We start from the raw sequence: 26,913 nt of genomic DNA on the forward strand, positions 1-26,913 counted from the left end.
GGAGGCAGAATTAGCAAGCAAACCCAAAGAGACACAGTTCCTCTATGTTCAGTGGTGTCTGTCTCCCAATCGGCTTTTACTGAAGCTAGTATTACTACACAGAAATTACCCAGGTAGGCAAAAAGATTTAAATATGTGGAGGGTTTTAACCTCTTGGGAATTTCCTTTCATACAGCCATTAAACTAGAAGATTTTTCTTTCTTCAAAACTAAGCGATTAGGTGGACAAATCAACAACAGTCATTTGCCCAGAAAATATCTACCATCACCTCTTCACCATTACAGCATTATCTTCTCAGGGGCGACTATGTCACCTCATATCAGAGACTTCGCTCAAGTCATTGGGATATTTTATAGATGGTGAATCACTCTGTCACCCCCATGCAACTCCCCAGGGAGAAGATGTGTGAGGTTTAAAAAGAAAAAACAAAGAAAGAACAGGAAGGAATATGACTTCACTTTCCTTTTTTCTCTTTAAATCTCCAATTTTTTAATATCAAAAATATTGTGTGAAGATGTTGTGTATATGCCTTTGACAGAAGTAGCAGACAATGAAGATACACAAGAGCACAGACTACAAAATACTTAATGCTAACTTACTACTTGTTTTATAGACTCTTCCAATAACATTTAGGTCTTACTTGGAGAAGCCCTATTAATTTTCTTCTATATTTTCTTACTGTTTTTATTTTACTTACCTTTGCCCCTTCATCCCATCTTTATACCTCAAGAAATCAAAGTTTCAAATCAGGTGGAAGAAATTTTCTTTCAAAGGGATTGAATTTTACTTTGCTTCTTCACGAGTGATAAAAATGCAGAATTCTCTCCTTAACTCAATCTTTTCCTTCTTTCCTATGCTTCATGTTTTATCTTCTTCTCTTCCTAAACTTTTTAATATTTATTTTCCATCTTTTCTATCTCCACACTCTCTGTAATGACTGTAGATTGAATTTGATTGCCTCCTTCATCTGCCTTTATGAATATGTTAGATGATAATAAGGTATGTGCTGAATCTGAGCAAAGGGTAAGAAGTAACATCAAACGTTTACAAGCATATAGAGTAACCAGAATGTCCATACACTTCTGGTTGTCATGCAAGTTGGTACAACTACTTTGGAAACTTCTCTAGCTGCATGACACAGAATTCTGCTCATATAGACACTCAACACAAGTGCACACATACATGCACAAGAAACATGTAGAAGAATGCTTGTAGCAGCATTATTCATAATAATCAAAACCTGGAAACAGCCCAATTGTCTGTCAGTAGAAGGGATAAATATATCATATAATGAATACTCTATAAAAATTAAAATAAGGGAAATTACTGCTACACATGAAATTGCTGTTGCACATCACAGGGATGACTCTCACAACTACAACTATAATGTTTTTTGTTTTATTTTGTTTTGTTTGACACGGAGTCTCACTCTGTTGCCCAGGCTGGAGTGCAGTGGCACGATCTCGGCTCACTGCAAGCTCCGCCTCCCAAGTTCACGCCCTCTCCTGCCTCAGCCTCCTGAGTAGCTGGGACTACAGGTGCCTGCTACCACGCCCGGCTAATTTTTTATATTTTTAGTAGAGACGGGGTTTCACCGTGTTAGCCAGGATGGTCTCAATCTCCTGACCTCATGATCCGCCCGCCTCTGCCTCCCAAAGTGCTGGGATTACAGGTGTGAGCCACCAAGCCCGGCCTACAACTATAATGTTGAATGAGAGAAACATTACAAAAAAGAGCACTATAGAAAGAATAGCTTCAAAAACTCACAAAAATAGTCTGATGATAAAAAGAATACTGGTAACTTCTGGGGGAGAACTTAATGGCTGGGACAGAGCATGAAGGAGGTTTCTGGGTTCCTGATAATGCAGTATCTCTTAAACTGGATATTGATTACCTGAGTGTGTTCATGCTCTAAAATTCATACAACTTAAGATCTATTCATATTAATGTATGTGTTTGTCAGGATTCTCCAGAGAAAGAGAACCAGTAAGGTATATACATATATATTATCATTCACATAGGATACATACACACACATACACACACACACACACACACGTATTAAGATTTACTATGGGAATTTGCTCCTAAGATTATGGAGGTCAAAAGTCCCCAACCTGCCATTTGCAAGCTGGAGAATCAGGAAAGCCAATAGGCGATGGGTGGGGAATGGTATAAGTCCCAGAGCCCAAAGGCCTGAAAACCAGGATCTCCAATGTCCAAGGACAGAAGATGGATGTTTGAGCTCCAAATGAGAGTAAATTCACCCTTTCTTCACTATTTTGTTGCTTTCAGGCTCTCAACAGATTTTATGATGCTCACCTGCATTGGCAAAGGCCATCTGCTTTATTCAGTCCACTCATTCAAATATTCATCTCTTCCAGAAACACCCCCACATACACACTCAGAAACAATGTTTTACAAGTGATCCAGGTATTGCTTAACCCAGTGAAGTTGACATAAATTAATCATCACAGTATGTAAATTATACCCTGAATTTTTAAAGCCATATTAGCACTTTAGTGAACTTTGCTTTTCTCCTGAATTACTCCTAGATTCTCTCTAAATTGTACAGCTGAGAATTTGACCTATTATCAAAATGATCTGACTAGCACCAAATCTGACTAATTCAAGTCATCACATAATATCAGTAGACTTCCCAATTCAGACTTCAAACAGTGTTTGGTGCTAAAAAGTAAAGATTATATACAATAATGAGCTAATAATTTTTAAATGGAGATAAGAAAAAGAAAGCAGCCATCAAAGCTCTACTAAATTTAATAAGTATTGGAGGGACAACAGTAATAACTGTAGATTGAATTTGATTGCCTTCTCCCTCAAAGTGATTGGCTCAAACTTCCCGAATTATGTTCCCCTACAAAAGGTTTAAAAGATAGTGGTTGACCAGGAGGCAGAGCTTGCAGTGAGCCAAGATCATGCCACTGCACTCCAGCCTGGGTGACAGAGCAAGACTCCATCTCAAAAAAAAAAAAAAAGAAAAAGAAAAAGAAAAGAAAAGAAAAGATAATGGTTGATAGAAAAAAGTTAGGATGGTGATATGATGATTGCTAACATTTATTAACTGCAGAGTCCTGCATTTAACCACCATGAATCAGCCTCTGCAGTACATCAGCATTATACTGCTGTTTTATCCATACAGAGTTCTGCAAGAATGGTAATATATCCCTGTGTCATGTTTGGCCTTTTTCAATAAAACTGCAGTTGACTTAGGCTCAACTTAGTGTCTACTCTAACACCAGATTCTTTTCTGGCAGAAAGTTACTTTTCCACAAGAAATGACATAAAAAGGTAGTCATCAGAGTGGAATATAATATTGTATATGAGTAAAATAAATGTGTAACATATTTTTATGACTGTTGAATGTACTTTAGTATTATTCAGATAGAGATTTTAGTCTGAGATTGGATTGAGATGACACAAACCACTTTGACTATGAGGACACAACGGGCCTGCAAGCAAACAACATACTACATAATTTTTTTTTTTTTTCTTTTTTGAGAGAGTCTCACTCTGTTGCCAGGGCTGGAGTGTAGTGCCATAATCTCCACTCACTGCAACCTCCACCTCCCGGGTTCAAGTGATTCTCCTGCCTCAGCCACCTGAGTAGCTGGAATTACTGGCGCCCGCCACCACACCCAGCTAATTTTTGTATTTTTAGTAGGAATGGGGTTTCAGCTTGTTGGCCAGGCTGATCTCGAACTCCTGACTTCAAGTAATCCACCCATCTCAGCCTCCCAAAGTGCTGAGATTACAGGCATGATCCACTGCACCTGGCAATATACTTCTGATTAATTAATATTATAAAGCAGCCAGGGCGCAGTGGCTCACGCCGGCAATCCTAGCACTTTGGGAGGCCAAGGCGAGTGGATTGCCTGAGCTCAGGAGTTTGAAACCAGCCTGGGCAACATGGTGAAACCCCGTCTCTACTAAAATCCAAAAAAAAAAAATTAGCCGGGTGTGGCGGCATGTGCCTGTAGTTCCAGCTACTCCGGAGACTGAGGCAGAAGAATTGCTTGAACCTGGGAGGCAGAGGTTGCAGTGAGCTGAGATGGTGCCACTGTACTCCAACCTGGTGACAGAGCGAGACTCCATCTTAAAAAAAAAAAAAAATATATATATATATATATATATATATATATATATATATATATATAAAGGCTTATACTGTTAATGATCCATATTTTAATTCCAGAATGAATCTCTTTCTATTACTGTTATCCACCCTAAAATTTAGGGTATAAACCAACTAATGTTATAATAATATTAACCTAAGAGAAATATTTTAAAGGAAAATTTGCTATAAAATATATTACGTATTAATACAATATAGGTTATACATATTGTACCCAAAGCAAAATGAAATTGATTTTTAAAAATTATTATGAGCTGACTATATCCATACCACTCCTATAAGACACTAACACAGATAATCAAAACATGTCAAAATTGCTTTGGAGGTAAGAGAGTTTTCATTTCCCAATATCTTCTGGTCCTTAGGTTATTACTTATTATTCTAAACTGCAAAAACAGAAACCATCTTATTCATATGTTTTCACTTTCCTTTGGCAGATACATTTTATTCTTAGAGCCAGATATGTGACCCATACATGATATTCATTCTGCAAATTAATCAACCCTCTTTGGGCTCAATTCTGCATTCTTTATTTTCCCATTTCCTAATTTTCAGTGCCTATTTTAAATGGCTTGATATATTACCGGCTTCCGTGTAAATTATTTTACTTTTTTTTTTTTTTTTTTTGGAAAAAGGCAGTTGTGCCAGTTGAGATTCTCTGAGAAGCAGTCCTCAAGATGTGATTATGGACATGCTGACAGATATAACAGACACTGGGGACTCCAAAATGGGGGTGAGGGCTGAAAAATTACTCATTGGGTACAATGTTCACTATTTGGATGATGGGTACACTGGATGCACAAATGCTACCACCACACAACATATCCGTGTAACGAAGGAAAAAAACAACAGGTGATTAGATATGCAAGATATCTGCTGGGGGAAATGCTGAAGAAGGAGAAAGAAGAGGGATCAGGGGTAGTCAGGGAGAGGCCCAAGTGTAAGATGTATGTGTGACTGCTGTGGAAAGAAGGGGACAAAAAAGAGAATTGGAGAGGAAGTGTCTCAGTCTGCAGGGCAGTGCTATGAAACTTTCAGCCAGATGGACAAGGAGTTGCTGGGCCAAAATTTGTTGTAAAGCCTCAGATCCCACCAATATGCAGCTATTGGCTGGGGACAGCCATCAAAAGTCTGAATTCTAAGGAAGGGTGGCTGAGATTCTCGGTCAGCTCTGCTCCCCACAGCAGTTCGCTTGAGAATGTCAATGGCAAATTTTCATGGCCATTACAACTGTATACAAAAAAATAAACCAGAAAGTTGTTACAGACTGAATGTTTGTGTCCTCTGCAAAATTCGTATGTTAAAGCCTTAACCCAAGGTGATGGTATAGTAATTGTATCCAAACAAATATTTATTACAATCTAACATTCTAATGCTTTCAGGTTATAACAGATTAGAATCACATACTGAGATTTATAGTATCTGAAACATGTTTGAATTTGCCCCTCTAGTATTCGACAAAAATCCATAGGTCGTAGGACTGTGCCTTCCCAACACCTGTAATATTGGATTTGCTGCAACAAGTAATTCTGCTATTGTCACTGTGGTTATTTTTCATTGTGCCACACAGCGAGATAAAAAGGAAGGGAATCTCAGGTTTTGCTTTTCCTTCTGTTTCCATGGACACAGGTTTATAATTTTATATGAAAGTCAAAATCTGTCACTCTCATTAAGTCTGTTCTTAGAGCTACTTTGCTAACAGCTTAGACGAATGCAGTAAAATAATTAGGAACCAACAAAGAAAACACTCATAACGAAGGGAAATGAGCCCCTTCTTAAAGATAGGAACAACTGGGAGAAGGCTGTGGAGTGAGCCCATGGCTTGAGAAAGGGATGAATAGAAGTTAATAAAGTACTTAATGAAAGTGGGTGTTGTGGAGCATTGGATGGAATCGCAGCATGCAATGTGGATATAGTTTGCTTTTAAACCAAAAACAATAGAATTAATGTTCCTTTTAAACATAACACATCCTAATGGCTAGCACTGTATCCGCCTCCTGCTGTCTCTTGCACAAATATGTGAATATATCAGCTCGACAGTTTCAAGAATCTTGCCTTTCCAAACATTTACCAGTCCAAAAATATTCACAATTATCTTCAGCATAATTAATCGTGGCCTATTGTACAATTTTTCAGGCACTGGGTCTGTGAAGCCATGTCATATTGTTCTTGTCACATAAGGTTTATTAAGGCTTTGCTGTGTGTGAAGGACACTGGCAGATTATGACTGATACAAAGAACTGAAGGAACTGTTTGGAAGTAATATCACATTCAAAAATATAATGAAGAAGAGCAAAATTAGCAAGGAATTATTAAATTACAAAAAGTTCAGCTGGGTGTGGTGGCTCATGCCTGTAATCCCAGCACTTTGGGAGGCTGAGGTGGGTGGATCTCTGCAGGACGTTTGAGACCAGCCTGGCCAACAGGGTAAAGCCACTTCTGTACTAGAAATACAAAAATTAGCTGGGCATACTGGCATGTGCCTGTAATCCCAGCTACTTGGGAGACTGAGGTACAATCAGTGGAACCTAAGACATGAAGGTTGCAGTGAGCTGAGGTTGTGCCACTGCACTCCAGCCTGGGCAACAGAGCGAGACTCTGTCTTGGGGAAAAAAAAAAAAAGTTCTTTATTTTTCTGGAAGGATTTACTTCACTAATAGCATGTACCTATAGTGAAATTAAAATGATGAAATGTGTGTGCTAGCCATGTCCCTGAAGTGTTTGGTGCAAAACTGGGCCATGTGCATGTCATGGGCTCCTCCATGCAGAGCTGAGCTGCCCATCTGATTCTGTCAGGCTGACCCAGAATAATCTCCTTTCTTTAAGCAACTTAACCAATTAATATGGGACCTATATTCCATTTGCAAAAACTCTTCACCTTTCCTATATAACGTAACCTAATCACAGAGTGAAATCCATCATATTCACAGTCCTGCCCATAAGCAAGAGTAGAGGGTTATACAAGATAAATACCCCAAGGGGCAGGAATCTTGGAGGCCATCTTAGAATTTTGCCTACAACAGTGAAGACTACAGCTCACTAGATAGACAGTGGTAGATTTGTATTGCAATACTGAAATCATAAATGGATTTAATTATTAATACCAATACTATGCAAGATGAGCATCATTACACATTTTTAGCTAGAGTAGGGGCTCCCATATATAGACTTTAATTAAAGGTAGCCATGGTAACTGGAAAGTTCATTACAGTCTTAGTATTAGTATTTTTCTTCTCTGTCATCCCAATCCTGAAAAAGTATGTTTATGTGTGTACGCCATTTGAGGGCGAGAATTAGGGGATGTATTTTGCCTATTTAAATAGAAAGGTTGTTACTTAAAATTAATTAAAATATATACTGAGTGCGGCCGGGCATGGTGGCTCATGCCTGTAATCGTGTAAACTTTGGGAGGCCGAGGCGGGCGGATCACCTGAGGTCGGGAGTTCAAGACCAGCCTGACCAACATGGAGAAACTCCATCTCTATTAAAAATACAAAATTAGCTGGGCGTGGTGGTGCATGCCTATAATCCCAGCTACTTGGGAGGCTGAGGCAGGAGAATTGCTTGAACCCAGGAGGTGGAGGTTACGGTGAGTTGAGATAGTGCCATTGCACTCCAGCCTGGGCGACAAGAGCAACACTCCATCTCAAAAAAACAAAAAATGTATATATATATATCTATGTATATACTGAGTGCTTGACAGAGGGTAAATGCTGTTCAGATACTATTTTTATGAAAGAATTACCTCAATATTTCTTCTTAAGAGAATATGAATGATCTCATTTTCCATATGAATTGTGTGTTTGTGTGTGTGTGTGTGTGTGTGTGTGTCTGTGTTCATATTTTTTTCCAAGCAAGTTGCAAAGATTGGTCCTCATTTAAAGTTAGATATTTAATACCTTATAGGCCAGAATTATCTCTCTGCGGGGAATCTCACTCCAGTGAATTTTCTCTAACATTAAATTTGCTGATCTAGGCAATAGAATTCTCTATTAAAATAAGCAATACAGTTTGCCACAACCTTTTAGATATCATGTTTGAGAGTTCATCAACCATTATTTTCAAGACCTACTATGTAACAGGCACTGTAGTAGGCACTGGAAAATAGATCCCTATTTACTAAAAGAGGAAAGAGTACAGTCAAGTAAACAAATAAATAGCATAATTTCAGATAAAGATCCATGCTATGAAGAAAATTAAATAAGTTGATGTAATGGGATTGAACAAGGGGCAGCAGAGATGAGGGGAAGTTAATTTAGACTGTTTGTGAGATAAGGTCTCATTGAGTAGCTTAAGTTGTAACCTGAATGACAAAAATAAGGTCAGTCAAGAGAAAAACTGAGGACAAGAACTTACAGGCAAATGGATCAACAAGTGCAAAAATGTGCAATGGGAACAATCTTGGTATATTGAAGGAATACAAAGAAAGCCGAAAAGGGCTGTCATCCAATGAAGGAGGGAAGAGGGAGAGTGGGGTTGAATTATATGGGTTATGTAGGTTCTTGAGAGTCACGAAATGATTGGATGATTGGGTATTTGTTTCTAAATGCAGTTGGCAGTCATTGTAGAACTGATTTGAATTACATTGTTTTAAAAGGTACTCAGGCTGCTGTACTGTGAATGGCATTTGGTAGAGCCTCATCCATATCTATTGATTATAACTAAAACAAAAATGCATTACTAGTCCTAGGAGGACAATCAGTCAATTATATTCACTATTTAGTTTTTATTTTTAATTTTAATGTGTCTGTCAATTAGTAGGGTATCTTTCTATTTGGCATAAATCCTGTCTATAGTTATTTCTGATAAAAATCTTAAAAGAGAACTGTTAAAAATTTTTATAAATTTTTTTCTCCACCAGCAGTTATTTTCAAAAATCCAAAAGAGATATGAAGCCCAAACTTGTCCCTTTATCAGTTTGCTCTTTTTATTCCAGTAATATGCTATGGTCTGTTATCTTAAGGTTACTAAGGAGTACCAATCTAACAATAGTATAACCTTTTTAAAATTAACAAAGTCGGCCAGGCATGGTGGCTCACGCCTGTAATCCCAGCACCTGTAATCCCAGCACTTTGGGAGGCCAAAGCGGGCGGATCACGAGGTCAAGAGATCAAGACCATTCTGGCCCACATGGTGAAACCCCGTCTCTACTAAAAGTACAAAAATTAGCTGGCTGTGGTGGCACGCACCTGTAGTCCCAGCTACTCGGGAGGCTGAGGCAGGAGAATCACCTGAACCCAGGAGGCAGAGGTTGCAGTGAGCCAAGATCGTGCCACTGCACTCCAGCCTGGTGACGGAGCGAGACTCTGTACCCCGCTCCCCAAAAAAATTAACAAAATCAACATTAATATAACTATTTTGAAATTAAAAGAAATTAAATTTTTTCATGGTACAGGAAAGTCAAATGTGACAGTATTTTTCAATAATGTATTTTCAACACTAGGCTTTTCTAGCTGTATGTTTGTATGCATAAACATGTCCAGTTCATCTCTTCAACAAACACTGATCATTTTGTTGACTTTAAGTAGCTAGGATTTCAAATATCCAAGCAACTTACTTTGTAGTGCTTTTTAAAAAGTAGCAATATGAATCACTTCTCGGCCTTTTGGCTAAGATCAAGTGTAAAAAGTAGCAATATGAATAAGTTTTGAAAACTGTCACTCCTTCAAAAAGTATAGAGAATGGAGAGTAAGAAATCAAAAGTCAGAAGTCAGGAACACAGGGAAATTTTTATTCTAGTAATAGTGTAATGAGGACAAGTTCTAAGGTATAAAAAGTTCTACTTGAAGACAATGAAGAATAAACACGGTAGTGAAGAAGGACCAAGATCCAGGAAAAGGCAGAAATCCAGAAAGAATAACGTTGCATTCAGGGCTACACTTCTTCTGGAGATTTGTGCTAATTCTGGAGAAAGTGGATGTGAAGCTGAGCAACTGAGCTGGGATGATTTTGACAATCTGCCAGAGCAAGAAGGACAAAGTCTGGGACCAGAGTCCACCAAGGAGAAGAAAACAGGTGAACCTTCATTGCTTTCTATCAGGACCCCAAAAGATGACACCTTAAGGGTGAGCCAGAAATCGACAGGCCTTTTAAGGATTACAACTCCCTTTAGCATCATCTCCAGATGGCAAGCATATTCAGAAGCCTGGCAGAAGCAAATATTAATTATCTTTTAAATAAGGTAATATCATATTAGGCCTCCAATTATTTCTACAAACAATTGTGTACAACATCCTAAATAAAACAAAATATGACCAGGTACAAGACAATATAAAATAACAAATTAAATACAGTTTACAGGAGGCTGAGGCAGGAGAATGGCGTGAACCTGGGAGGCGGAGCTTGCAGTGAGCTGAGATCACACCACTGCACTCCATCCTGGGCGACAGAGCAAGACTCTGTCTCAAAAAAGAAAAAAAAAGTTTAAAACCATAGAGAATAGAATTCAAGTAACAGTGACTTTAAGATATTAGACTTATCACATGCAGAGTTTTTTTTAAAAATAACAATATTTACTATATTAGAGGAGATAAAAACCCAAGTTTGAGAATTTTGGGAGAAAACTTGAAACTATTAACAAAGGGCCATGTAGAAGCTCTAAAAACTCAATTAAAAATACAACAATTGGACTTAAGAATGCAATGGTTGAGTTTAATAACAGATTAGATGAGGTGAAAAGAAAATTAATAAACTGAGGGTTAGATCAAAAGAAATAGTCAGAATACAACAAGATATAGAAGTACGGAAAGACAGATCTGATGCAGTGAGAAATTCTACCATACATAATAAGATTCATGAAAGAGATAAAAAACAGTTGGATCCCAGCACTTTGGGTGGCCGAGGCAGGTGGATCACTTGAAGTTGGGAGTTTGAGACCAGCCTAGCCAACCTGGTGAAACCCCATCTCTATTAAAAATACAAAACTTAGCTGGGCATGATGGCGCATGTCTGTAATCCCAGCTACTCGGGAGGCTGAGGCAGGAGAATTGCTTGAACCCAGGAGGCGGAGGTTGCAGTGAGCTGAGATTGTGCCACCACACTCCAGCCTGGGCAACAGAGTGAGACTGTCTCAAAAAAACAAACAAACAAAAAAAGACACTTGGGATGGAAGCAGTATTTGGAGGATAATGGCTGAAAACACCAACCCCAAAATTCAAGAATTTCCACTTAATGGTGCAATAATTAAAACTTTCCCTTTGAGACTAGGTGTAAGATAAGACAATGCTGCCTCTTGTCATTACTTTTATCAACATTGAATTAAATTTTCTAGCCAATAAAAATTAGTAAAACTTAAAGAAAAGGGAAGAAATGTAGCTGTCATTATTCTCAGGCAATACAATTAAGGAAATAGAAAATCCTGAAGAATCTACGGTTAAATTATTAAAATTAATAGGTAAGATTAGAATCGTTACTGAGTACAAAGTCAAAAGTTCAATGCATTGCTACATACCAACAATAGTTAAAATAAATTACAACTCTTAGAACAGCTAGAACTAACAAATTCAGTAAATTTGCAGGATACAAAATCAACATATAAAAATTAGTAGCATTTCTATACATCAATAATGAACTATTTGAAAAAGAAATCAAGAAAGCAATTACAATAATTACAGTAGATGAAAAAAATGCCTAGGAATAGTTTAACCAGGAGGAAAAGAAAAAACCTCTACAGTGATAACTATAACATTGATGAAAGAAATTGGAGAGGATAGAAACAAATGGAAAGATATTCTATGTTCATGGATTGGAAGGATTAATGTTGTTAAAATGTCCATACTACCCAAAATGATGTACAGACTCAATGCAATCCCTATACTAATGCTGACAATCTTCACAAAAACAGAAACCATCCCAAAACTTAAATGGAACCACAAAAGATCTTAAATAGTAAAAGCAACCTTAAGCAAAAAGAACAAAGCTGGAAGTATCATGCTATTTGACTTCAAAATATACTGCAAAGCTGTAGTAACCAAGACAGCATAATACTGGTATGAAAACAGGCACATAGACCAAAGGAACAGAATAGAGAACACTTATATAAATCAACACATTTACAACCAACTCTTCTTCATCAAAGGTACCAAGAACATGTAATGGGGAAAGGACAGTCTCTTCAATAAATAATGCTGAAGAAATTGGATAACCATATGCAGGAGAATGAAACTAGACACCTATCTCTCACCATACACCAAAATCAAACTCAAAATGGATTAAAGACTTAAATGTGATAGCTAACCCTAGAAAACTACCAGAACAAAGCATAGGGGAAACATTTTATGACATTGGTTTAGGTGAGAATTTTTAAAGTAAGAACTCAAAAGCACAGGCAACAAAAATAAAAACAGATAGATGGGATTACACCTCACTAACAAGCTGCAGAGCAAAAGAAATAATCAACAGAGTGAAGAAATAACCTACAGAAAAGGCAAAGTATATGCAAGCCATGCATCTGACAACGGGTTAATTTCCAGAATATACATGGAACTCAAACAACCCAGTAGCAAAAAAAGCAAACAATCAAATTTAAAAATGGGCAAAGCATTTGAATAGACATTTCTCAAAAGAAGACACAGAAAAGGAAAAGCACATGAAAAAATGTTCAACAACATTAATTACCAGGGAAATGCAAATCAAAACCACAATGAGATAACAGCTCACTCTAACTAAAATGGCTAATATCAAAAGGACAAAAAATAACAAATGCTGGTATGGATGTGGATAAAAGGAAACCATTATACATTGTTAGTGATTATGTAATTTGTTACAGCATTATGGAAAACAGTATGAAATTTCCTCAAAAACTTAAAAATAGAAATACCATATGATCTGGCAATTCCACTCCTGGGTATTCATCCAAAGGAAATAAATGTTATAATAAATGTTATAAGATAAATGTTATAAAATAAATGTTAAAGAGATGTCTTCACTCCCATGTCTTTTTGCAGCACTATTCACAATACCCACAAAACAGAATCAACCTACGTGTCCATCAATGAAGAATGGATAAAGAAAATGTGGTATAGAAACACAAAAGAATACTGGACATCCATTTAAAACAGTGAAATCCTATCATTTGCAGCAGCATGGGTGAACCTGGAGGACATTATGTTAAGTGAAATAAGCCAAGCACAGAGAGACAAACACCACATGATCTCACTCATTTCTCTAAAAAAGCTCATATCAAAGAAGCACAGAGTAGATTAGTGGTGACCAGAGGGTGGGGAGGGTGGGAGAGAGGGGGATGGAAAGAGGTTGGTCAATGGGTACAAAGTTACAGTTAGATAGGAATAATAAATCCCGGTGTTGTGTTGCACTGTAGGGTGGCTATAGCTAACAATATTGTATTGTGTATTTCAAAGGAACTAAAAGAGAAGATTTTGAATGTTCTCACCACAAAAAAAAATAAATGTTTGAGGTTATGACTATGCTAAATACCCTGATTTGATCACCACACAATGTATACATGTATTAAAACATCACATTGTACCCCATAAATATGTACAATTATGTGTCAATTAAAAATAAATAAAAATTTAAGATTCCATTTAATTAACATTGTTTAACTTCAAAATAAAGTTGTAAATCTAACAAAATATCTAAAAAATCTCTCCACAGAAATTAACATAGAGAAGATCTATATAAATGAAAGGAGAAATCATGTTCATGGATTGAGAAACTCAATGTTATAAATTTATTAATGTTCCCCAAATTAATCTATATAGTCAGTAAAATCCCAATCAAAACTTCATCAGGTTCTTTGCTGAAAATGACAGCTCATCCTACAATGTATATGGCAATTCAAAAGACCAAGAAAAGCTAAGAAACTCAAAGAAGACAAGACTCTGCTAGATATCAAGACATTATAAAGCAATAGCAAGTAATGCAGGGTTGTGTTGGTAAACAGATATTGACCAATGAAACAGAATAAAGAGCCCAGAAAGAGATCCATGCATTCATGGACAATAGTGGCACTGCAGAATAACAGGAGAAAAGATGATCTGTTCATCAAATAGTGTCGTGCCAATTAGATATCCATATGAAAAAAATGAAACCTGGTTCCTTTCACTATGCATAAAAACAAATTATAGGTGGGTTATAGATATAAGTATAAAAATCAAATGATAAAGGTCATTAGAAGGTAATATAAAACAATATATTTATTACCTCAAGATAAGGAAAAAATACTTAAATAGAAGACACAAAAGGCGCTATGCATAAAGAAAAAATTGATAAATTAGACTAAATTAAAATTAGTAACTTCTGCTCATCGAAAGGTATACTAATTAATAGAGAAAAAAAGTAAGCCAGCATAGGAGATTTTTGTAAAACATACTTGACAAAGAGCATATTTCCAGAAATTATTATTTCTACAAATAATAAGAAAAAAACAAGAAGTCCAAGAGAATAACGGGCAAAATAGTTAAACAGAAATTATACTAGAGAAGATATGCAAATTATTGTAAACATAAGTTTCTTAACCATATTAATAATTGTGAAACTGCAATTTAAAGTCACAATAAGATAACACAACATACCTACCAGAGTGAGAAAAATTTTAAAGATTGACAGTACAAAATGCTGTCAATAATGTGGATGTACGCATTGCTGGTAGAAATGTAAATTGACATAGTATAACCACTTTGGAAAGCAGCCTAGCATTATCTAATAAAGCTGACAATATGTTACTATATGTTACTATCTGAACTAGGAATTTCACTCTTACACATAACGAATAGAAATGGATGCATATGTGCATCAAAAATTTGTACAATAAATCTGTGGTAACATTATTCCTGAGATCAAAAAATAAAAACAACTATAAATTCTATCAACAGTAAAATGGGTAAATAATTTGAGGCATAGTCACAGAATGCAATATGCAATACTATTCAGCAATGAATATAGATGAACTACATATAACCATATAGAACAGCATTGATGAATCTCCCAAATGTAAGCTAAGCATAAGAAATATGTTTCCAAAAAATACATACTCAATGATTCCATTTATAGAAGTTTAAAAACAGGCACAACTAAACTACAAGGATCCATGTTTGGTGATAAAACTATAAAGAAAAACAAAGACATGATTATCATAAGAGCCTGTATAGCCATTATTTTTTAGAGGAAGGGAAGAGCCAGTGGTCAGAGGGGTATAAAAGGCATCTATAATGATGCTAATACTCTATTTCTTGACTTGGGTAATGATTATACCTGTGTTTTCTTTGTGATAAATTATTGAGCTACATATATTTTTTTGTGTGCATGTCTTTGTGTGTGTTACATTTCTCAGTAAAGAAGCATTAATAATTCCAATTAAAACAATTTAAATAATTAAGTTTTCTGTCCAAAAAAATCTTAATGCATAAGTAGTACCGTCAACTCTAACTGGGAAGTGGGAAAATCTCAACAACCAGATTTGTCTGTCATGCTATGCAAAGATCCTTTCTATTCTTTAAAACCATGAAAATAGTGATTCATTTAAAACAATGCTTGGGCTGGGCACAGTGGCTCATGTCTATAATCCCAAAGCTTTGGGAGGTCAGAGCACAGGGATTCACTGAGACCAGAAGCTCAAGTTTAGCCTGGACAACATAGTGAGACCCTGCCTCTAAAAAAAAGAAACTTTTTTTTTTTTAATTAGCAAGATGTGGTGGCACACACCTGTAATCCCAGCTTCTCAGGCAGCTGAGGCGAGAGAATCACTTGAACCAAGAAGTTCTGGGAGTGAGTTATGATAGTGCCACTGCACTTCAGCCTGGGAGACCATCTCTAACATCAATCAATAAATCAATCAATCAATTATTTAATATATATTTTAACAAGTAAATCAAAAATACAAATAAATAAGAAATTAAGCACATTTAATAAAAGGAAAAGTAGGTCAAATTATATATGTGTGTGTGTGTGTGTGTGTGTGTGTATATATATATATATATATTTTTTTTTTTTTTTTTAAAGAAAAAAAGGTCGGCCGGGCGCAATAGCTCATGCTTGTAATCCCAGCACTTTGGGAGGCCGAGGTGGGCGGATCCTGAGGTCAGGAGTTCGAGACCAGCCTGGCCAACACAGTGAAACCCCGTCTCTACTAAAAATACAAAAATTAGCTGGGCGTGGTGGCGGGCACCTGTAATCCCAGCTACTTGGGAGGCTGAGGCAGGAGAATCTCTGGAACCTGGGTGGCAAAGGTTGCAGTGAGCCAAGATCACGCCACTGTACTCCAGCCTGGGCAGAGCTAGACTCCATTCAAAAAAAAAAGAAAAGAAAAAAAGGTCAGTATCTTCTCTACCACTTACAACTCCTAGCTGGGACACAACTGCAAATATTGGCTAACAATCCAGTACAGACTTACTTAGTCTCAGGCACTTTGAGGAGTGAAGAAATGGTCGAAAGTTAATCCTTCTCTGCCAAAAGCTTTCACAGCATATTTGTAGAGACAGGACAACTGCAGATGCAATAAGTTGTAAAACAGTGTAAGTCTCAGTTATTAATTTGGCCATTTGTTCATGCAACAAAGGAATACCAGTTTCCTGCCTGCCATGAATCAAGCATTTTTTTTCGGAGGCAGTAAGAAACATAAATATGGACAAGAGCAAATCCTCACCTAATATTAGATCAGAAGGGCTCAGAGAAGAGAAACAGACAATAAGGCTTAAAGGAGATGGAGTGCTTCATCAAGAATGTAGGAACTAGCAGGGGTGCGGTGGCTCATGCCTGTAATCCCAGCACTTTGGGAGGCTGAGGCAGGCGGATCACCTGAGGTGAGGAGTTCAAGACCAGCCTGACCAACATGGAGAAACCCCATCTCTACTAAAAAGCTATAAAATTAGCCGGGCATGGTGGCACATGCCTGTAATCCCAGCTACTCGGGAGGCTGAGCCAGGAGAATCACTTGAACCCAGGAGGTGGAGGTTGTGGTGAGCCGAGATCACGCCATTGCACTCCAGCCTGGGCAAAAACAGTGAAACTCTGACTCAAAAAAAAAAAAAAAAAAGAAAGTAGGAACTGAGCTAGGCCTTCACTGGTGATAGAATTTGGATAGAGTCAAGGCGAAAAAGGGAATGGATATGTTGTGTTCACATATTCAATTGCAATAAACCAAAAGTTCAAAGGGAAATTAGGAGAAATAAGGATGAATTTGTTTTTAAATTTAAAAGCCTTAGCAGAGAAGTCTAGAATTTAGGCAGTAGAGCAATGGGGGTGAATTGTGAGCTTTTTACACATGAGCAATGTCAAGGCATACCCATAATTACCTTTACTCTCCATTTCCTAGAGTTGACAAGTATTCATTGTGTATCTATTTTCAGTGGATGAGCATGGTGGTTAGGAGCAAGTATTCCAGAGCCAGGCCACCTGGGTTAGAACCCACCTCCACCCCTTACTAACTGTGAACTGGGCACTTTCTTCTTGTGGAAAATGGAATAATAATAGTATTGCCTTATAGATAGTTTTTGAAAGCTAAATGAATTAATCCACATAATGCAATTAGACCAATGCCCAACACAAAATGAATACTATATAATTCAGCTATAGTAATAGTAATAATTAAGTGTTTCATATCCAACATTACCCTAAACACTATAGTAGATGCATTTTTCTTAAAATCCCTACCCTCAAAGACTTTATAATTTACTTACCATGTACGGGGGTTGGGGAAGTGGCTACTTAATTATATGCCGAAAAAAAAAAAACACTATGAGGAAATGTTCCAATATATTGCTAAAAGAAAAAGAATAAAAGGAAACTGTAATACAGAACAAAAAGTCTACTCCCAAATACTGTATCTTTCTGTGAAAATAGATGTGATTCCCAAAATTGTAGAACATACAAGCAACTATCTCTGGGTAGTGGGATTATGAGTGATCTTAAGAAGCTTTATTGGATTATAAACTTGTATGAGATGCTGTAGGTATAATGGAATTCACGAGTTTGGGGATCAGACAGAAGTGGGTAGCTATACCTGCTACACCTTTTGTCTTGAAACCTTGAGAGTGTTTTTATTCCTTTTTTTTAAACATTCTCTGCCTGTTTCTTCATTTATAAAATTAGAGAGTACCTAGCACACAGCACACAGGAGATGCTTTATACACTATGGTTATTTCTGGAGGGTACACTAATTCCCTCATAGCATTCATTCATAGCATCCATCCATCGCCAGTTACACACACCAAAAGCCCCCATCCATACCATTGGCTACTGAACTTAACAAGTACTAAAATATGATCACATTGGTTTCAGATATTTTTTAATGCTCAGTCATATCGTTTCTCGGCCTTTTGGCTAAGATCAAGTGTAAATGCTCAGTCGTGTTCAAGGTGGTAGAAAAGTGTGTTTTTCTTTATTTATTTGTCGAGAATTAATGTTAAATACCTGAATTTGATGTGCTTGGTGCTGGATGAGAGACTTAGTAGATATCTTGCTTGTCACAAAGTATGAAATTAACATTCATTTTTCATGAATTAATTTACTCATTCATTTAACAACTATTCATGAATTGTGTTCACTATGCTAAGCAATGAGTATGAAATGAGTTTATTCCCAACCCATTTCTTCTAGCCTCTTGCAGAAACTACATTTGGCTCCGCTTGTGGTTTCAAAAGGAGACCTAAAATTATATTTACCTTTGACTATAAATAGCTCTGGAATAAGCACAAGTCAAATAAATTCCCACTGATTAAATCCTAGCAGCTCCTCTGTGACATTTCAATCTTTTCATGCTGTTTTTGAGCTATTTGAGTTGAGGTATTTGGGGTTTGCTTATTTTAAAAGCCAAGATCAGACACTGTCTCATGTTTTGTCACACTCACAGGCAGCAATGGAAGTTAAAGAAAAGATTTAATTTAATACAAAAGCCATATTTTAAAAATAGTCAATGCAGAACTCAAGTGAAATAATATAGTCTCTTTTTCTTCATAGCAGGTTTTCAGATAATATCTATTTCTGAAACCCATGCAAAAATAGAAAGATTTAAGAAATGTTACCTAACAAAAATTTTGTCACCCACTTATTCTTCGCAGAATTACAACAGCAAAAACTGTAAAACAATCGAAACAATAAGATATATTATGTAGGAAATGTAATAATAGAAGACCGGTCAAATAAACTATTTCATTTGCACAAAGCATAATGCTATACAGCCATTGAAAATATTACAGCTGAATATTTAAAGACATGGAAAGTTCTATAAGATAAATTGGTACATAAAAATCCGTTTTTACGGGACATTTCAACCCCACCATTCCACCATTTTGACCCCATCATTTTTGTTTCTGAGGAAATTTTGACCCTGAGGATGTTTATAATATACTTTAATCAGAATTAGGCCAGCTCTTTTTTTCTTTAATTTATTGTAATACTATAATTTCATTCATCAATAAGGTTTTGTCTATTCAACTTTTATTATTTTCTATCCTTGTGAGTTTTCTTTTGTGGTTATTATTTCCATCACATTCAATACTACTGGGTAAGATTTTTCAGGTACAAGTGTTGTCAAGATCTCATCCTTCAATTAATTTTTAATCTATAACAAATTTTATGATGTGCAATTTAAGACATTGTCAGTTTTATTCCATGGAGGTTATTTGTGCCAATAATGCTTGAAGCAAATATTATATTTATTTGTTAGTTAATGCATGTGAAAATCATAAACAATTTAATAGAGAGAAGGAACAGGGAAAAGGTCAAAGGAAGGAAAAGGTCAAAGGAGGGAAAGAATGAATAGAAAAGAGGAAAAGGCAAGAGAGAATGAGGAAAAGAGAAGAGACAATGAAACGCACAAAGAAAGAGAAGTGAACACATCTGAACAGTCAAAACAGGATCAAAATGGTGGGATAGGAGAGTACTAAAATATAGCTTAATAATGCTATCTGTTCAAGCTTAATCAAGCTAACGCTTTCCTTTGACAAAATGAATTCCTGAAAGACTCCTTTGGAACATTTTTGTATTTCTTACTTTCAATCTCCCTATATACTGATCTTCATCAGAGAAAAAATGAATTTGCTGCAGCAATGAAAGACCTTTCTACATGACCATTGAATAATCGGTTAAATTACGTAACATTTCATATTCTTTACTCCACATGCTGACTAGTTAGCCTGAGGTTGTTCAACATAATGGAGTATTTTTACATCAACCTGCCTGGGGTAAGCAGAGATTCTGTAGGATAGGCAACATCCTGTCTCTCAATGTAAAATACAGAAATTTCCATGAGATCAAAGACAAAGCTAAGATCAAGATAATGAGTAAATCAAATGCTAGACGTTGGTCTGCAGGTAATGGTCAAGGGCATGGGGGTGAATGCAAGGGTAAGGAAGTAGAGCAGATGAGAACAGGGGTGGTATCCCCAATGGATGTGTTTACTTCTCTGAGCCACACTGTGAACCAGGCCAGGATCTAAATTGTTCTCCTTTTGTCCCCAGCCTGCATGTATGTAACTTTACTTCCCCAAATTGTTACTTAGACCAATAGTGTTCAAACATCTCACCCCTTTTTTTAAAAATGTGGATTCAAAACCTTATGCAAAAGCCTACATTTTTAAATCAGAAAAATTTGCTGTTCTATAGCTATACTGGGGAACAAATGAGCCAGATTAAGGAGGCAGGGAATCCCATACACTTCCAGATTCCCTGTTCCTCCCCCCTCCAAACACCCCACAGTGACCTCAAAAGGAGCCCACAGAAGCCGCTTTGAACACCACTGGCTTAGATTTTATGTGCTATATTCTAGAATCTCTGAAGATAAATTTTACAAGTAGCCTTGAAAGGATAAAGATGCCACTGCTTTTTGCTTTTTGCTTTTTGTTTTTTTAACAGAGCCTCCAAAGTTCAACCAGCCCATTACTTTTTTAGGGTTTGTTTTATTGTTCATTTAATGAAGAGAAGCAGATGTTAAATAAATAAACAAGAAAAGAACCGGATAGAATATCTTTACATGCCCCTTAGGTATGTAAAGATAATGTGATATGATAGCCAAAGTCCAGGTGACTACTTTAGATTGATTAGTCAGAGAAGGTACTTCTAAGAAACTGATATTTTATTTAAACTGAGACATGAATGACTAAAAAGGGGCAAGTGCTCTGAAGATGAGAGGGAAGAACATTTCAGGTAGCAGGAATGGATACTGAAAAGGCCCCGAGGTGAAACCAAACTGGGCTTACTCATAGAACAGAAAGTGAACCAGTATGGCGAAAGCATTCTGGTCAAAGGAGGAGAGTGAGGAGAAATGAGGCTGGAGTTGTGAACCTCACAGAGCAATGATAAATTAGACGTAGTGAGAGACGGATAAACAACGCATTATAGTACCTCCATGGCATAAATGTTTTAACAAATATCAAAAAGGACAGTTTTCTTCTGGAACACAGAGGCACCTAACCTACACAAGGAAAAGTGATGTTGACTTTGAGCCCTAAAGGATAAGAGGAGATGGCCAGACAAGGCAAAATTAAAAGGCACTGTAAGGAAATGTCTAGAATAACAGATAGTGAATTGCAGCTGGAGCCTAGAGTCTGAGGCAGGAGCGGCGAGAGACGCACCTGGATACATAACAAGTGCCAAATGAGAGTCACCAAGAACTCAGAACAACCAAAAGTTCATCTTCCAACTGAGTAGATCAAACAACAAACACAATGGATACAGAAACATATAACTCAGATGTAAACAAACACTTCAGAAAAAGTGACCTTCAAACAGATCACCTGAGGTCAAGAGTTCAAGATCAGCCTGGCCTACATGGTGAAACCCCATCTCTACTAAAAATACAAAAATTAGCTAGATGTGGTGGTGTGTGCCTGTAATCCCAGCTACTCGGGAGGCTGAGGCAGGAGACTCACTTGAACCCAGGAGGCAGAGGTTGCAGTGGGCCAAGATAGCACCACTGCACTCCAGCCTGGGCAACAGAGTGAGACTCCGTCTGAAAAATAAAAAAAAAAGAAGAAAGGAAGGAAGGGAGGAAAACGAAGGAAAGGAAGAAGGGAGGGAGGAAGGAAGGGAGGAAAACGAAGGAAGGGAGGAAGGGAGGGAGGAAGGAAGGGAGGAAGAAAGGAAGGAAGGAAGGAAGGAAGGAAAGAAGGAAGGAAGGAAGGAAGGGAAGGAAGTGACCCTCAAAAGCCTAGTGTTCCAGACAGTGAGACCCTCTACCTCATTTATGTCTACTCCCGACCCTCAGAAAAAAAAAAGTTAAAAAAGTTATTCATTCTTCCCCAAGTTCAGTCACAAGATTCAGTCCTTGTCTGAAAATGTCTTACTTCGTGTTCACTGTTACCAAGTGGAAGTCAATGAATCCCCACCGTAGTAGTCTGTTCTCCAAATATTTGGGTGCCCCTCCCTGAGGGGTCTCTCTCTGAGGAAGGAATATATTTCACTGCCTGTCAAATTCAAAAGTGGTTTGCTGTCTACATCCCATGTCATGCTTTTGGTTGTGGTTGGAGTAGTTGGTCATTAGCACTGAATTGTTTGGTCATTAAAATTCAAAATGCTTCATTTCCACGGTTCTGGTGTGAAATCTGCGGGGGAGACTCCGGAGTAAGGTATGCCCCAGGTACTCACCTGAAAAAGGGTACATGGTGTGTCCTCAGCATCCCTGGCCCCATCCCTTCTGAAATGTAGACATAAGAGATGTGTGTCACTTCCACACAGAAGCTTTTCGAGCCAGGAAGTGGTTCGCCATTTTTCCTTTCCTTCTGCCACAGTGACGAAGTGTTACAGGGAGAGACTGCTCCAGCAGATGACTGGAAGCAGAGCAACAGCCAATCGGCAAAGGATGTGGTGGAGAAGATCTATCAGTCTCTAAGTCACTAAGATTTGGGAGCCACTTGTTACTGTAGCATAAACTAAACTAGCCTGTCCTGACTAACATATCCACAAACACAGAATTCCAGGACAGAAGGGATGGGGCCAGGGATGCTGCGGACACACCATGTACCTGGAACCCTTTTTCAGGTGAGTACCTGGGGCATACCTCACTCCGGAATCTCCCCCACAAATTTCACACCACAACCATGGAAATGAAGCCCACTGAATTTTACATTTTCATTCTTTCCTGCTCGTGACCAAACACTTCTGTACTAATGACTAACTACTCCAACCAAAAAAAAAAAAAAAAAAGTGTGACATGGGATGTAGGCAGCTTGTCTGTGCTCCGTTTTCACAGCCCACAGCTATAAATAATACCATTAGGAAAGCACACATTGCCTTAGATGGAAGGCACAAAGAAAAGCACTTTCTCTGATAGTTTAGCAACACATTCAGATTTCATGTTTCAAGGTAAAAATAGGCCTAACAAATGAATTAAATTTGGAAGCTGAGCTGAAGTGAAGAACACTGGCATTATAAAGCACGCCACAGGAGGAAAGAGAGACTTATAAGGCTCTGTATTCTCTCTGCTGGTGGGCAGGATAGAAGGGTGGAAAAAAAGATTTTCCTGAGAAATAAAAATAATCAGCAAGAGTCTGAAATTAAAAATATCATCCTTATTAAATTGGTAACCAAAAGAAACTCTGAAAATCATGTGAAGGATAAAACAAATCTCAACACAAAGGTTTTTTTCTGCTGTGTACTTTCAACATCGGGGGGAGAAGATACAAGGACAATAGATGTCAAAGAAGGTTTGCAAATACATCATAAACTTCCAATTCAATAACTCATGTTTTGATTGGTTAGAATTTTTTTGTTTCAATAAAACCCATTCATTTCTATTATGAAGTTTTCAGTGCTATTTTTTCATGGTTCTAGTACCTAAGCAAAGGAAATGTGAGAAGATGCTATCTTTGCCAAAAGATTTTTTTTTTAACCATCAACCAGCTGGGCACATGGCCCGTGCCTATAATCCCAGACTTGGGTAGACCAAGGTGGGAAGAAGGATCACTTGAGCCCACGAGTTTTAGACCAGCCGTGCAATGTATTGGGATCCTGTCTCTACCAAAAAAAAAAAAAATTAATTAATTAATTAATTAATTAGCCAGGCATGGTGGCAGACGCCTGTAGTCCCAACTGCTCAGGAGGCTGAGACGGGAGGATGGCTGGAGCCCAGGAGGTCGAGGCTACAGTGAGTTGTGATCACGCCCCTGCACTCCAGCCTGGTTGACAGAGCAAGATCAAGCCTGGGGAAAAAAAAAAAAAAAAAAGTCATCAACCCATCAACCTTTGTTTTTTTCTTTTTTTCTTTTTTTTTTTTTTTTTGAGATGGAGTCTTGCTTTTTCGCCCAGGCCGCACTGCAGTGTCGCTATCTCAGCTCACTGCAAGCTCTGCCTCCCAGGATCATGCCATTCACCTGCCTCAGCCTCCCGAGTAGCTGGGACTACAGGTGCCCGCCACCACGACCTGCTAATTTTTTGTACTTTTGGTAGAGACGGTGTTTCACCATGTTAGCCACGATGGTCTCGATCTCCTGACCTCGTGATCCTCCCGCCTCAGCTTCCCAAAGTGCTGGGATTACAGGCGTGAGCCACCGCGCCCAGCCCCTTTGTTTTTTTCTTAATGCTATAGTCTAAGGAAAGGAATTTCTCTACCCTATACCATATGAGAACTTAAAAATATACTAAATTGTCTTCTTATATCAAAATATATGCTATTTATGTCAAAATATAAATGTATTTAACACTGAATTGTCAGCTTCTTGAAAGTAAGAATCATTTTTTGCTCCTTTACATCTATCTCAGGACCTACGTAGTACAGTACTAATACCCAACAGGTGCTCCATTCATATTTTTCAATCAAATAAAGTCACTTTCTCTATCAGCCCCACTTTGCTTTAAGTGGCCTACTATCAATAAAGTGTACGCCATGTTGATGGAAATTGGTGTAACTTTTATGCCAGGAAAAGATCAGTAGACAATAACAGCACATCCTAACTCTATGTCTAAATCTGTAGGCCTGAAATATTCCCTAAACTGCACCACTGGCATCATCAGCGAGTGAGAATAACTCAGTTTAATTACTTCACTGAACAGCTGAAAAACTGCCTGAATATGCCAAAAGTCCCATGGCCATGGTGATTTGCCCAGATCTCAGTTGTCCAAGCCCAGCCCTTAAATACAGGTGATGCTTTTCCCAGCGATCCAAATGGTTTGGGCACGCAGCTGAGATAACTCACAGTCATAATCAAGAGAAAGCAGAGGACTTCTGTGTTCATTGTAGACACAGGCCTGTAAAAACTTATTCCTGGATCTCTGGGCAATTCTTCTGGCCACCTCCTCCAAGCATAGGAGATCTTAGTAACCTGTCATCCCATGTAGTCAACGATGGTTGTGCAACTTCTCAATCACAATGCAAGGTATTCTTGATTAATTTGTGAATAGTTTGCTTCTGCCGCGTCAAGACCAACTAGCACGTTGTAGCATGTTGGGACAAGGCACAGTTTTAATATCATAAACTGAAATGTGAGTTGCAAGAAACCTTATGTTTTACATTTATTAAATTATTAGCAGAGATTTCCAGATGACTGAAAACCCCAACTCCAGCAATGGTGTTTTCCAGTTTAACAACAGAACCTAAATTAAGATAAAATAATGCAGACTAGGCCTGCCACAGTGGCTCACACCTGTAATCCCAGCACTTCGGGAGGCTGAGGCAGGTGGATCACCTGAGGTCAGGAGTTCGAGACCAGCCTGGCCAACATGGTGAAACCCCATCTCTACTAAAAATACAAAAAATTAGCTGGGTGTGGTGGCGTGCACCTGTAATCCCAGCTACTTAGGAGGCTGAGGCAGGAGAATCACTTGAACCTGGGAGGTGGAGGTTGCAGTGAGCTGAGATCGCGCCATTGCACTCCAGCCTGGGTGACAAGAACAAGACCCTGTCTCAAATAATAATAATAATAATAATAATGCATACTAGGGCTAAAAGATCTTGTTTGTTTTTTCAGAATGAACAGACCATGAACTATATCATGTTTGCCTGGGGTTTAGTAACTTCAAGATCATTTATGCAAAGACTTAAAGCAAAATTGGAAATTCCAGATTTACCTTTCATACTGAACAGATTCAGCAAATACTAATAATGCTCACCGTGTGTCAAGTACTGGGTCAGGGCCAGGCGCAGTGGCTCACTCCTATAATCCCAGCATTTTGGGAGGCCGAGGCGGGCAGATCACCTGAGGTCAGGAGTTTGAGACCAGCCAGGCCAACATGGTGAAACCATGTCTCTGCTAAAAATACACAAATTAGCAGGGCGTGGTGGTGCGTGCCTGTAGTCCCAGTTACTTGGGAGGCTGAGACAGGAGAATCGCTTGAACCCGGGAGGTGGAGGTTGCAGTGAGCCAAGATCACGCCACTGCACTCCAGCCTGGGCAACAGAGAAAGACTCTGTCTTTAAAAAAAATAAAATAAAATTATGAACATATGAACAAGGTGTTATTAAAAGTTTGTAGCACTTGTTAAATGTTGCATACGTTTATCTTGCATTGCCTTCACAATCAGGATAGTATCTATCCAACCCCAGAAAACATGCTCTCCAATTTTCAAGCTCAAAAAAATTTTTAAATAAAGACATAACTCAGAGTTAACCTCAATGAATGTGGTTGCTTAGGCATCTATAGTAATATCATTGACAATCAGCCATTGTTGATAAGCCTATGCAAGGTCAAATTCTGCAGAGATCTTGAATCTGGAAGGAAGAGTAGAAAGCAAGTTGACTGCAGAATCTGGATGTGGATTCATTCATCCATTTATTTTTTATAAATTTATTTATTCAACAGATATTTGGTGAGTCCCTGGTATGAGCATATCCCTTTCTAGGCATTGGAATACCATGGTGAATAAAATTAT

The 26,913-nt window shown here is 37.9% G+C and overlaps 1 long non-coding RNA gene across 1 annotated transcript in view; it reads right to left on the bottom strand.

Annotated features, from left to right (window-relative positions):
* The window catches only part of LOC129393528 (uncharacterized), a 299,465-nt gene extending 275,897 nt beyond the window's left edge, over window positions 1-23,568 (bottom strand). Inside the window, exons 1-2 of the long non-coding RNA XR_010108853.1 lie at window positions 22,696-23,568; window positions 16,506-16,598 (exon numbers count right to left, since the gene is read on the bottom strand). This is a non-coding gene — a long non-coding RNA (uncharacterized LOC129393528). The remainder of the gene's footprint in view (window positions 1-16,505; window positions 16,599-22,695) is intronic.
* Between the last annotated feature and the right edge of the window lie 3,345 nt (window positions 23,569-26,913).

The sequence above is a fragment of the Pan paniscus genome, chromosome 10 (genome assembly GCF_029289425.2).
Source record: "Pan paniscus chromosome 10, NHGRI_mPanPan1-v2.0_pri, whole genome shotgun sequence".
Taxonomy (NCBI): domain Eukaryota; kingdom Metazoa; phylum Chordata; class Mammalia; order Primates; family Hominidae; genus Pan; species Pan paniscus.